This window comes from Hyperolius riggenbachi, chromosome 2 (genome assembly GCF_040937935.1).
Source record: "Hyperolius riggenbachi isolate aHypRig1 chromosome 2, aHypRig1.pri, whole genome shotgun sequence".
Classification (NCBI taxonomy): Eukaryota; Metazoa; Chordata; class Amphibia; order Anura; family Hyperoliidae; genus Hyperolius; species Hyperolius riggenbachi.
In genome coordinates this window covers 383,492,283-383,505,814 of record NC_090647.1, presented here as the reverse complement: position 1 = coordinate 383,505,814, position 13,532 = coordinate 383,492,283, and positions in this window count along the sequence as shown.

Below are 13,532 nucleotides of genomic sequence, written 5' to 3'. Positions count from 1 at the left end.
CTCACTGCATATAACTTCCTTTTGTATTCAGTGAACCCACCTCACTGCATCTACCTAGCTGTTGTGTTGAGTGAACCCACCTCACTGCATCTACCTACCTTTTGTGTTCAGTGAACCCACCTCACTGCATCTACCTACCTTTTGTGTTCAGTGAATCCACCTCACTGCATATAACTACCTTTTGTGTTCAGTGAACCCACCTTACTGCATATAACTACCTTTTGTGTTCAGTGAACCCATCTCACTGCATCTACCTAGCTGTTGTGTTGAGTGAACTCACCTCACTGCATATAACTACCTTTTGTGTTGAGTGAACCTACCTCACTGCATATACCTAGCTGTTGTGTTCAGTGAACCCACCTCACTGCATCTACCTACCTTTTGTGTTCAGTGAACCCACCTCACTGCATATAACTACCTGTTGTGTTCAGTGAACCCACCTCCCTGCATCTACCTAGCTGTTGTGTTCAGTGAACCCACCTCACTGCATATAACTACTTTTTGTGTTCAGTGAACCCACCTCATTGCATATAACTACCTTTTGTGTTGAGTGAACCCACCTCACAGCATATAACTACCTTTTGTGTTCAGTGAACCCACCTCACTGCAACTACCTAGGTGTTGTGTTGAGTGAACCCACCTCACTGCATATAACTACCTTTTGTGTTGAGTGAACCCACCTCACAGCATATAACTACCTTTTGTGTTCAGTGAACCCACCTCACTGCAACTACCTAGGTGTTGTGTTGAGTGAACCCACCTCACTGCATATAACTACCTTTTGTGTTGAGTGAACCCACCTCACTGCATATAACTACCTTTTGCCAGGACGTGCTTGACTATTTAACACAGAACACCTCATCTCCCGCAGCCACCAGCGCTACTGCAAGCACCACATCCGCTGCATTTGACACTTTGCAGGAATTATTTGGTGTGGAAATCGGAGCTGGGAAAAAAGGGCGCATGCCGCTAGTGGACAAAAAGGGCGCCGCCATTCACTCCCATAATAAATAGCGTTTAATGGGCGCCGAGTAGGAAAAAAGGGCGCCGGAGCTAAATAAAGTTTATAAACGGCGCCCGGCGATGTTTAATGATTTATAACTGAACTTGTGGTGATTTACGTTTATAAAATGCACCCGTGCCGAATAACGTTTATGAAAATACTAAACATATTTATCTTATTTAAATAATTAAAACATTATTTAAAGTTTTATCCCTTACTGTTTGTAAAACATTATTATTCACAAAATAAAGCGATCAGTACGTAACGTAAATTGCAAAATATTTTTTGAATCCACAATTAGTAAAACATTATTATCCACATAATAAAGGGGGGTCTTAGGTTTAGGCACCAACAGGGGGGTCTTAGGTTTAGGCACCAAGAGGGGGGTCTAGGGGTTAGGGGTAGGTACAGGGAGGGTTACTTAGGCACCAACAGGGGGGGGTCTTAGGTTTAGGCACCAACAGGGGGGTCTTAGGTTTAGGCACCAACAGGGGGGTCTTAGGTTTAGGCACCAACAGGGGGGTCTTAGGTTTAGGCACCAACAGGGGGGTCTTAGGTTTAGGCACCAACAGGGGGGTCTTAGGTTTAGGCACCAACAGGGGGGTCTTAGGTTTAGGCACCAACAGGGGGGTCTTAGGTTTAGGCACCAACAGGGGGGTCTTAGGTTTAGGCACCAACAGGGGGGTCTTAGGTTTAGGCACCAACAGGGGGGTCTAGGGGTTAGGGATAGGTACAGGTAGGGTTCTGTGTAAGAGTAGGCTTAGGTATAGTTTTAGTAAAATTTTAGTAATAATTACTAATGTATTACAACACTTATTACGAACGTAGTTATATTTATATCATCTTTATAAACAATATTTTCAGATTTTATTATAAGAACAAACCATAAATGACGGTTATTCACAATAATATACAATTAAAACAATTAAACATATATTATTGGTTTTTTTATAAACGTAATTATAAGTTTAACTTTTGAAACAGGGAAGATTAACGTTTTCACAATTTCCGACTTCATAAACATTATTTAATGATTTATAATTTTGTTAAACATTATTTGTAAACGAAATATAGCACACTATATTTATAAACCCTATTAATGATTAATTATTATTTAGAGTTTACACCCCGCGCCCTTTTTGTCCAGGCGCCCTTTTTGTACGTACGCGTGGAAATCACTGATTCACAGCCAATACTGCTACAACAAGATGAAGGCCCTAAGCAAGTTACACCACCTCATATGTCTGAGTTAGGTGGCGATAGTATGGACGTAGCGTGTGAGGAGGGGGATGATGAAGTACCTGGTGTTGGTGCAGTTTTGGAGGTGTCTGAGGAAAGCGAAGCTGGGCAGGAGGATTATGATGATGAGTATACGGATGCCACGTATGTTCCCAATAGAGGAGATGACCAGGGGGACAGATCAGAGGGGGAGTCAGAGAGGAGTAGGAGGAGACGAGCCCATAAAAGAAGAAGAGGGAGCTCATCCTCAGAAACAGCTGGGGGCAGTGTCCGGCGCCATGTATCGCCAGCTATGGACAGCCAGCCAACATGCCCTTCAACGTCAGCTGCTGATGCCACCATAGTGCCATCACCCCAGGGGGGCTCAGTGGTTTGGAAATGTTTTAACGTGTGTGCCTCAGATCGGAGCAAAGCCATCTGTTGTCTCTGCCTCCAAAAACTGAGCTGTGGAAAGGCCAACACTCACGTAGGGACAAGTGCCTTACGAAGGCACCTGGAGAAAAGGCACAAACAGCTATGGCAAGAACACCTGAGGAAAAGCAGCACCCAAAAGACAAGCCACCCTCCGTCTCCTCTTCCTCCTTCAGGTGCAGCATCTTCAGCCGCTTTCTCCCTTGCACCTTCACAGCCACCCCCCTCCACACCGCCTCTGCCCTTGATCGGTTCCTGCTCCTCTGCCCACAGCAGCCAGGTGTCCGTGAAGGAAGTCTTTGAGCGGAAGAAGCCAATTTCTGCCAGTCACCCTCTTGCCCGGCGTCTGACAGCTGGCGTGGCTGAACTATTAGCTCGCCAGCTATTACCATACAAGCTGGTGGAGTCTGAGGCTTTCCGTAAATTTATGGCCATTGGGACACCGCAGTGGAAGATACCAGGCCGCAATTATTTTTCTAAGAAGGCCATACCCAAACTGTACCATGCAGTTAAGAGGCAAGTGGTGTCATCTCTGGCGAAGAGCGTGGGGTCCAAGGTCCACCTGAGCCCGAATGCCTGGTCTGCCAAGCACGGGCAGGACCAAAACATTACGTACACAGCCCATTGGGTCAACCTGGTGACCGATGGCAAGCAGGGAGTACGTGGCTGCGCTGCGGACCAACTTGTGACACCTCCACGGCTTGCAGGCAGGCCTCCTGCCACCCCCTCTCCTTCTCCTCCTGCTACATCCTCTTCGCTGTCATCCTCCTCCTCCTCGGCTGAGTGGCAGTTCAACTCTAGTGGTGCTGCCATCACCTCCTCTCCAGCTACACAGCCCCATCTCCCCAGAGCCTACGCTGCATGCCAGGTATGACGGTGTCACGCCATTTTAGACATGTCTTGCCTCAAAGCGAGAGTCACACTGGACCAGCACTCCTGGCTGCTCTTAACAAAGAGGTGGAGCAATGGCTGACCCCGCACCAGCTGGAGATCGGCAATGTGGTGTGTGATAATGGCAGCAATCTCCTTTCTGCTTTGAATTTGGGAAAGCTGACACATGTACCCTGCATGGCACATGTGCTGAATCTGGTCGTTCAAAGATTTGTGTCAAAGTACCCAGGCTTAGAGGACGTCTTGAAGCAGACCAGGAAGTTGTGTGGGCATTTCAGGTGGTCTTACACGGCCATGGCACGGTTTGCGGACATTCAGCGGAGAAACAACTTGCCGGTGAGACGCTTGATATGCGATAGCCCGACTTGCTGGAATTCGACCCTGCTCATGTTCTCTCGCCTGCTAGACCAGGAGAAAGCCGTCACCCAGTACCTGTACAATTACAGTAGAAGGACACAATCTGGGAAGATGGGGATGTTGTGGGCCAACAACTGGACACTGATGCGAAATGCATGCAGGGTCATGCGGCCGTTTGAGGAGGTGACCAACCTGGTGAGTTGCGCTGAAGGCACCATCAGCGACTTGATCCCCTACGCTTATTTCCTGGAGCGTGCCATGTATAGTGGTGGATCAAGCTGTGGAAGAGCGTGAAGAAGAACACTTGCGGCAGGAGGAGTCGTGGGAGCAATTTTCATCTGAACCAGATGTTTCCTCAACACCTGCGGCAGCACAGAGGGGGGAGGAGGAGGAATCGTGTGAGGAAGAAGAGGAGTCAGACTCGGATGATGAGGAAGGTGTTTCTGTGGAGGAGGAAGAGGCGGCAGCAGAAGAACAACCGCAGCAGCCGTCGCAGGGGGCTTGTGCTGCTCCACATTCCCGTGGTATTGTTTGTGGCTGGGGGGAGGAAGAGGACTTATGTAACGTCACTCAGGAAGAGCAAGAGGAGATGGATAGTACGTCTGGATCCAACTTTGTGCAGATGGCCTCTTTCATGTTGTCCAGCCTGTTGAGGGACCCCCGTATAAAAAACTCAAGGAGAATGACCTGTACTGGGTGGCCACGCTACTAGACCCTCGGTACAGGCACAAAGTGGCAGACCTGTTACCAACTCAACAGAAGGCGGAAAGGATGCAGCACTTGCAGAACAAGCTGGCAATGATGCTTTACAATGCGTTTAAGGGTGATGTGACAGCACAACGCAATAAAGGTACCACTGCCAGTAATCCTCCTCCTCCCATGTCCACGCAGGCAAGGACAGGACGCCCCAGCGATCTCATGGTGATGTCGGACATGCGGACATTCTTTAGTCCAACGCCCCGCCGTAGCCCTTCCACCACCCTCCACCAACGCCTGGACTGGCAGGTAGCCGACTACCTGGCCTTAAGTGTGGATGTAGACACTGCGAGCAGTGTCGATGAACCCTTGGACTACTGGGTGCCCAGGCTTGACCTGTGGCCAGAGCTGTCCCAATTTGCCATCCAACTTCTCTCTTGCCCTGCCGCAAGCGTCCTGTCAGAAAGGACCTTAAGTCCAATCTACATGATACGATTCTTTGTACGATTCGATTACGATTCTTTTTACGATCTGAATAAATCCGGCATGTCCGATCAGGATTCATTTCGATTTGACATTGCAAAACAATGGCAAATCGAACTGAATCGAATCGAATCCCGATCGGACATGTCGGATTTAATCGGATCGTAAATAGAATCGTAATCGAATCGTACAAAGAATCGTATCAGTGCAGCTGGAGGCATTGTCAATGAGAAGAGAAGTCGCCTAAGTCACAAAAGTGTTCAGTACCTCGCCTTTATCAAAATTAATGAGGCATGGATCCCGGATGGCTACTGCCTGCCCGAAGACTAAGTCAGTCCCCACACACAGCATCTCTGCCTGCAGGCCGCTTGCCTTCTCCGCCACCACCAACAGGGTCCAGGACTCCAGGCGGATTTCTGAATTTTTAAGGCTGCTGCTAGCAGCGGCCGCTATACTAATTTTTCTGGTGCGTGTCCATGCCTGCCTAATTTTTCTGGCTGCACTGCGGGCGGCTGCAACAACAAAACAAAAGGCATGTACATGTGCCCATTCCCCTTCCTGATCATTACCTTGCCGTGGTGAAGGGGCTTGCATATCACAATGAAGCAATGAGCGCCGGCTATATGAGTGTCTTGGGTGGGGGTGGCACACCAAAGATAATAAGGTCGTTGCTTCATTGTGGTCAGACCAAATTTGATCAGCTGGACAGTCACTGTTGTTCTATCATTGAGCTACCACAGCCCAGCGACCATATGGGCTGGAAAACCGCCACGCCCTGCACTCTGGCCATGTTGCGCACCAGTCCAGCATGGCCGTCACTGCGCAAATAGCTGTTTGCTGTGCAGCGTTACACAGTGAGTTTGGTGTGTCAGTGTGAAGCAGTACTCTAATTACACTCCCTGATTGATGTATACACATGCAAGATGTTTTTGTAAGCACTTTGGGCCTGCAATTTAGCATTCAATGTGATTTCTGCCCTTAAAACAATGCAGGTGTTAGACCCCTTGAAACATCTTTTCCATCACTTTTCTGGCCAGCATGAGTGTTTCCAGTTTTCAAAGTTCACCTCCCCATTGAAGTGTATTGCGGTTCGCTAAAGTTCGCGCAAACCGAACCTTCCGCAAAAGTTCGCGAACGGGGCTCGCGAACCGAAAATCGGAGGTTCGCGACATCTCTACTGAATATATGCAATAAAATTCCAAGGAATTCAAAAGGAAAAATTGGTCTAATGAGCTCAATATTGTCCTCCAATTCTGGAAAAATACTGGCAAAAATGTATAAAAGGTTTAGATCTCACCCAAACGACATCTCCTTGTTAGCTGATGCACCAGTTCCTGATTATGATGGACTCCAAACAGTCACAGGATAAATGTTTCCTTAGCGCTGTTTGCTGTATGTATTTTCACCATCACCTGCCTCCTTGAGTTGATAACAACAAGATAGCTGCGATAAGATACAAGCCGGAACTCCACAGTTCCGATCGGGATGGCTGGGAGCAGAGGTACACCAACTCGCACGGCTGACAGACTGGCTGTATGTACATGCGACCCTCAGGTCACGCTATGTACGCTGCGCTGTGAGGCAGGCATGAGGGGCCAGATGGCTGCAGCAAGGCGGCTCACAGGATCCGGCAGCAAGACAGGAGTGATGGCTGGGAGCAGTGGGACGCCATCACACGTGGCTGGCTGATTAGCTGAGTGTCATACGACCCTGCGAACGCGCTATTAGGCTCCGTCCACCAACGTTTCACGTCCTGATTGGATGCTTCCTCAGGGTGTGGCTTCTACACAAGAATTATGGCCATTTGCTGTTGCTGGGCGGGTTTGGCAATACATGCTGAGATATACAGACAACAAGAGATGGCTTGCAGAGGACAGGATACACAGTTCCCTTGTGATATATTTGTCCCAATAGTTCATCAATTCATAACATAGCTTTAGTGTCCACAGAGAAGGAGCTTGTAGCACTGCACTATTCATTCTTAAAGCGGTATCATCAAAAACACTAGATAAACCTTTTTTGGAGATTGGTTATTGTTAAAACATAGCTTTTAATAAATCCGGGTTAAAAATAAATAGTTCGAACAGATTATACTACCCCTTAGTGCAAAAAGTGATACATTGGGTTGGGGATAAAGGTCATTTGTCTGTCAGACTCTCCTCCAATCTCACAATGCATGTATATTAACAATCCCACACACAACCCTACATGTTTCGTTTCCTTAATTGGAAACTTCGTCAGGGGTGACCAAAGTGCTAAGTGCCTAGAGTGCCTAAAGTGCTAAAGTATATACATTATAAAACATCACATATTACACATATAAAGGTAGCTTAATAAATAGATTAGGCCACTACCAGCAGCCAAACCCCTGACGAAGTTTTCAAGGAATGAGGGGTTACTAAGAGACACTATACATGACTTCATAGTAGAAAATAATCTTATTTCTCAGCATCAACATGGGTTTACTAAAGACAGGTCCTGTTTGACTAACATGCTCAGCTTTTATGAGGTAGTGAATGCTAATATGGATATTGGGAAAGCTGTAGATGTGATATACTTGGACTTTGCAAAGGCCTTTCGACACTGTTCCCCACAAAAGTCTGGTGCAAAAGTTGAGGATGCAAGGACTGGAGAAGAGTCTGTGTGCATGGATAGGGAACTGGCTAATGGACAGAAAACAAAGAGTTGTGGTCAATGGATCGTACTCAAAATGGGAGACTGTTAGCAGTGGGGTCCCACAGGGGTCTGTACTGGGTCCAGTGCTCTTCAATTTATTTATTAATGACCTAGTAGATGCAGTAGTGAGCAATGTTGCTATTTTTGCAGATGATACAAAATTGTGCAGAATCATCAACTCTCAGGAAGATTGTGTCATATTGCAACAGGATCTGGATAGGATGGCTATATGGGCACATAAATGGCAGATGAAATTCAATGTTGAAAAATGTAAAGTCATGCATTTTGGTCGTACCAATGGTCTAGCACCATACAAAATAAATGGGATACAGTTGGGGACATCAAACTTGGAGAAGGACTTAGGAGTACTCATCGACAACAAGTTAAATAATCGTACTCAATGCCAAGCCGCTGCAGCTAAAGCTAACAAAATTTCCGTTGAAAAACGGTTTAGCCATTTATTTAGGAAAGGGTACTTTACAGTAAGAGTGATTAAGATGTGGAATGCATTGCCACAGAAGTCGTTATGGCAAACTCTATACCGGCATTTAAAGGAGGCTTAGATGCTTTCCTTGCGTTGAAAGACATCCATGGCTACAATTACTAGGTAATGCCTAATGATGTTGATCCAGGGATTTTATCTGATTGCTATCTGGAGTCGGGAAGGAATTTTTCCCTTTTGGGGCTAATTGGACCATACCTTGTAAGGGTTTTTTCGCCTTCCTCTGGATCAACAGGGATATGTGAGGGAGCAGGCTGGAGTAGTACTTTGTACTGGTTGAACTCGATGGACGTATGTCTTTTTTCAACCAAAATAACTATGCAACTATGTAACATGTAGGGTTGTGTGTGGGGTTGTTAATATACATGCATTGTGAGTTTGGAGGAGAGTCTGACAGACAAATGACCTTTATTCCCAACCCAATGTATCACTTTTTGCACTAAGGGCTAGTATAATCTGTTCAAACTATTTATTTTTAACCCAAATCTATTAAAAGCTACGTTTTAACAATAACCAATCTCCAAAAAAGGTTTATCTAGTGTTTTTGATATTGTAAATCAGGTGTGTTTTTTCTTAACCAGCCGGGCAGTATGGACGAGCTCAGCTCATCCATTACCACCCGAGGCTGCCGCTCAGGCCCTGCTGGACCGATTCTCATCAAATAAAAAGGAGCACACGCAGCTGGCACTTTGCCAGCCGCGTGTGCTACCTAATTGCCGCCACACCGTGGCGATGCGCCGCGTGCAGCGGCGAAAGAGGGTTCCCCCAGCCGCCCGAGCCCAGCGCAGTCGGACCAAGCAGTTCCGGCCAGCGCTGAGGGCTGGATCGGAGGCGGCTGACGTCAGGACGTCGGCTGACGTCCATGACGTCACTCCGCTCGAGGAAAGCAAAACAAAATGCTAATTGCGGCCCTTCTTGTTACTTCGGAGGTGATCAGAAGTACGCATTAGGAGCACCCTCTAGTGGGCTTTCATGCAGCCAACTTTCAGTTGGCTGCATGCAATAGTTTTTTCTTAATTAAAAAAAAAAAAAACGTCCGGTCGCCAGCCTGGTGATCTTAATAGAACGCCAGGCTGGTTAAAGCGGTATCATCTCAATTTGTCCATAAGCTTCAGTAAGGTGTTATTTGAACATGCTTGCAGGAATTCTTGATCCCTATACATTTCTTCATTTATAATTATAATGACACATCATAAAGACAGGGGGAAGAGGAGGAAGGAGGCAAAAGACAGGGGAGGCACAGCATGGCACCCTTCATACACTGCAGATCCATTTATACATAAGTGGCACTCTCAGATGTCAACTTGGATATAAAATTTATTCTCAAAATCAACAAAAATAAGAAATAAAATTTTGTGACATCAAATTGACAGTGCCACATCGAGTACATCCACACCATCATCGACTAATCATACCGTTTGGCACGCAGAAAGGGAGTCAAATCTAGTTCTGCATTGAGGCCTAAAGTAGAGACAGTGTTCAACTTGAAAATCCAAGATGCCTCTTTACAATATAGTAATTCATCAAAATCGCCTCTACTAGCAGAAACTTTTAACTTATAAATCCCTTTAACTAAAGTGCCTGTAGTGTCATTATTATGATATTCACGATAATGGTCATAGATGACACCCTGTGCTTTTCCACCTCGAATTTTACATAAATGCTCAAGTACTCAGTATTTCATAGCTCTTTTAGTTTTACCGATATACTTTAATTTACAGGGACATTGAATCATATATATGACCCGTGTAGTTTCGCAATTTATAAATGATCTTATATTATATTCTTTTTCACCTGAACTGTCTTCAAATTTATTAGTATGTTCAATAAAAGGACATAACTTACATTTACTGCATTTGAACGTTCCATTTGGTATAGGTTTCTGCAACCATGTGTCATTTTTAGTTCGGTGTTCGCTATGAACTAATCTATCCCTTAAATTGGGTGCCATTCTGGCTGTTAATAATGGTCGTAGACCAACAATATCTACGATTTCTTTTGAAGCTGTGAGTATCGGCCAAAAAGTGGTTAATAATTTACGCAATTCTCCCCAATGGGTGCCATAGCCGGTCACAAGCCACATATGTCCCCCCCCCCCCCTCCGAACTGGACCTCCCCCCACGTGCGCCCAACAGATTATCACGGCTGAGACTCCAGGCCCGTTTCAAAGCCCGGCGCAAAACGGAATTTGAATATCCTCGTTCACGAAACTGACAATACATTTCCCTGGACTCCTTTCGAAAATCACTATCCTCTGAGCAGTTCCTACGAAGATGCAGGAACTGCCCATAAGGAATGCCGTTCTTTAAAGAGGGTGGATGGTGGCTGGTAGCGTTCAGGAGGGTGTTCCCAGCCGTGGGTTTTCGAAAGGAGGTGGAAACTACCCTATTCCCTCAAATAGAGAGCAATAGATCTAAAAAGGAGATCTCTGTACCATAACTGTAGGTCAATTTTATATTTCGCCACCAGCACATCATCTATGTAACGGATCCATAGGGTGACGTGCGCTTCATACTCTGGGCTGGGGAAATCCTCTTCACGTTCCAATAAACCCAGATGCAGACATGCATAAGCAAGAGCACACGCCGCCCCCATGGAAGTAGCCCACTGCTGCCGGAAAAACTTGTTGCCGAAACAAAAACAATTCTGTGTCAAAATCAAATGCATGGAGTCAACCAAAAACTCATTATGGGCAACCGCGGAGGGATATCTCTCGTGGAGGAAGAAGGACATTGCCCGGAGCCCCTCCTCATGCGGGATCGACGTGTACAAGGATTCCACGCCGGGATATGATAGGCTGAAGCCTATCCTTCAATGCGCAGGATGGATATCCGTCCTGCGCAGCCCATGGAGGGAGAGGGATGGGACGGGAAGGCAGGGAGCGCCGAAAACGCTGCGGAGGGGGGCTTTGAAGACACCCAAAACATCACGCGTGTCCTGAACATAAGAGGGGAGGGACTGCACCAAAGGACTCAATTTCCTGTCAATAAATTGACCCAATCTTTGTGTTGGACTTCCCACAGACGACACAATTAGTCTGAGTGATTTATGTATTTTGGTAGAACATACAAAGTGGGTACATTATAGGTATCCACTCTCAAATATTCCCACTCTTCTCTTGATATTAATTTCTCATAAAGCCCATCATCCAAGAGGTCATTAATTTTATCTTTAATCAGTGGAAATGGAATTCCCTTCAGTTGTTGATAGGTGTCAGTGTCCCTTAGCTGTCTTTCTATCTCTGATACATACATATCTTCATCCAGAAGAACTACATTTCCACCCTTGTCACTGGGATTAACTACCAATTTTGGAGCTGCAACCAGTTCCCTCAAGGCTTCCATCTCATCTTTACTCAAATTCCTATCACTCGCAGATGGGGAAAATTTTAACTTCCACAACTCCTTTTCAATGGTGTCCAAGAAAACTTTAATATACTTGTTCTGAGACAGGGGAGGCATATAGCTGGACTTTAAATGTAAACCAGAGGAGGGAGGTTGTTGGGACGGGAGTGGAGTAGGGAGGGCAATATTTAATGCAGTAGCATCATTTCCTTCCTCCATACAATCACTACAAAGGGAACTTTCCTCATCTATTATAGACCAATCTAATTGGTTTTGGTCAAATAGGGTCTCCAGGGCAGCCAATACCTCCCTTTCATTTACTGAAAGGCTTACATAATCTGTATTATCTTGTTTGTTCTCAATATGACTTTTACCACAGGTTATTTTTTAGAAGGACTTTCCTTAAAAATAAGTAGATGTCCCTATAAACCTCAAAGACATCTCCTGAGTTCACAGGTGAAAAGGATAATCCTCTATTCAACAAAGATATATGCTTTTCCTGTAAAATGAAAGAGTATAGATTTACAACATTTTGACTCCCAGAGGAATCTAAACTGTCGCTTTTTTGGCTGTCTCGCTTCTGGTTAATCGCTTCACTATTGCTTTCTCCAATTCTATCTGGGCCTGATCCATTTCCTCTCATTCTGTCTGCTTTCCAGTTATCCCTCTGCTCCTGTCTCTTCCTTTCCCTCTTCCTCTTCCTCCTCTTCCCCTTCTGTCTACCCGTCTGCTTTTCCTGTCCTGTTCTAAAAAAGAGACTGATTTTCTGGTACTTGATCCTTTGGAGCCATCAAAACTGGAGTCTTCCAAACTGGTCTGTCCTCCTGAAATGGTTCTTCTACACCTTTTTACCTTTTTCTTTTCAAGTCTATTTAGACGATTAAGGGATTCATCAGAGTCCCATCGGGCAAGGTCCCCTTGAAATTTTTGTTGTTTCTGCTTCTTAACCACTTAACGACCGCCTAACGGTGATAGGCGTTGTCGGGTCGTTAGTGGTATAGCATGGAAACAGCCGCTCGATCGAGCGTCCTTTCCATGCCAGTTAACGGAGGCTGTCTCCGTGAACAGCCGGAGAGCCGCCAATCGCGGCTCGCAAGCGAACTTTAAACAGGCGGGGAAGAAATCCCCACTGTGTACATCATATGGCGCTGCTGCGCAGCAGCGCTGTGACGTAGATCGGCGATCCCCGGCCTCTGATTGGCCGGGGATCGCCGGGATATGATAGGCTGAAGCCTATCCTTCAATGCGCAGGATGGATATCCGTCCTGCGCAGCCCATGGAGGGAGAGGGACGGGACGGGAAGGCAGGGAGCGCCGAAAACGCTGCGGAGGGGGGCTTTGAAGAGCCCCCCCCGCAGATCACAAACAGCCGGCGGCGATCAGACCCCCCTAGTGGGGAAAAAAGGGGGGGGGGAAGTCTGATCGCCAAGGCTCAATCCTGATCGGTGCTGCGGGCTGGAGAGCCCACGCAGCACCGATCACTGCAGAAAGCCCTGGTCCTTAAAGAGAATCTGTATTGTTAAAATCACACAAAAGTAAACATACGTTAGGGGACATCTCCTATTACCCTCTGTCACAATTTCGCCGCTCCTCGCCGCATTAAAAGTGGTTAAAAACAGTTTTTAAAAGTATACAGCATTCCTTTTGAATCTCAAGAGATCATTTGTGTGTTTCTTTCCCCCTGCATCTCTCATGCACTGAAGTTTCAGGCTGCTCTTTTCTTCCTGCAAACAGCTTTGCCCTTGTCTGTAATTCCTCACTATGTGAAAGCCCAGCCAGCTCAGAGGACGATTTATCCAGCTTGTAAAAGATAAGAGAGAAGAGAGAAGCTGGTCTAATCCTAAATAACACACAGGCAGTGTGCAAAGAGGGGCCTGGAAGGGTTGAGTTCATAGCAGAACCACAACACTGAAGAACTTGGCAGCCTTCCA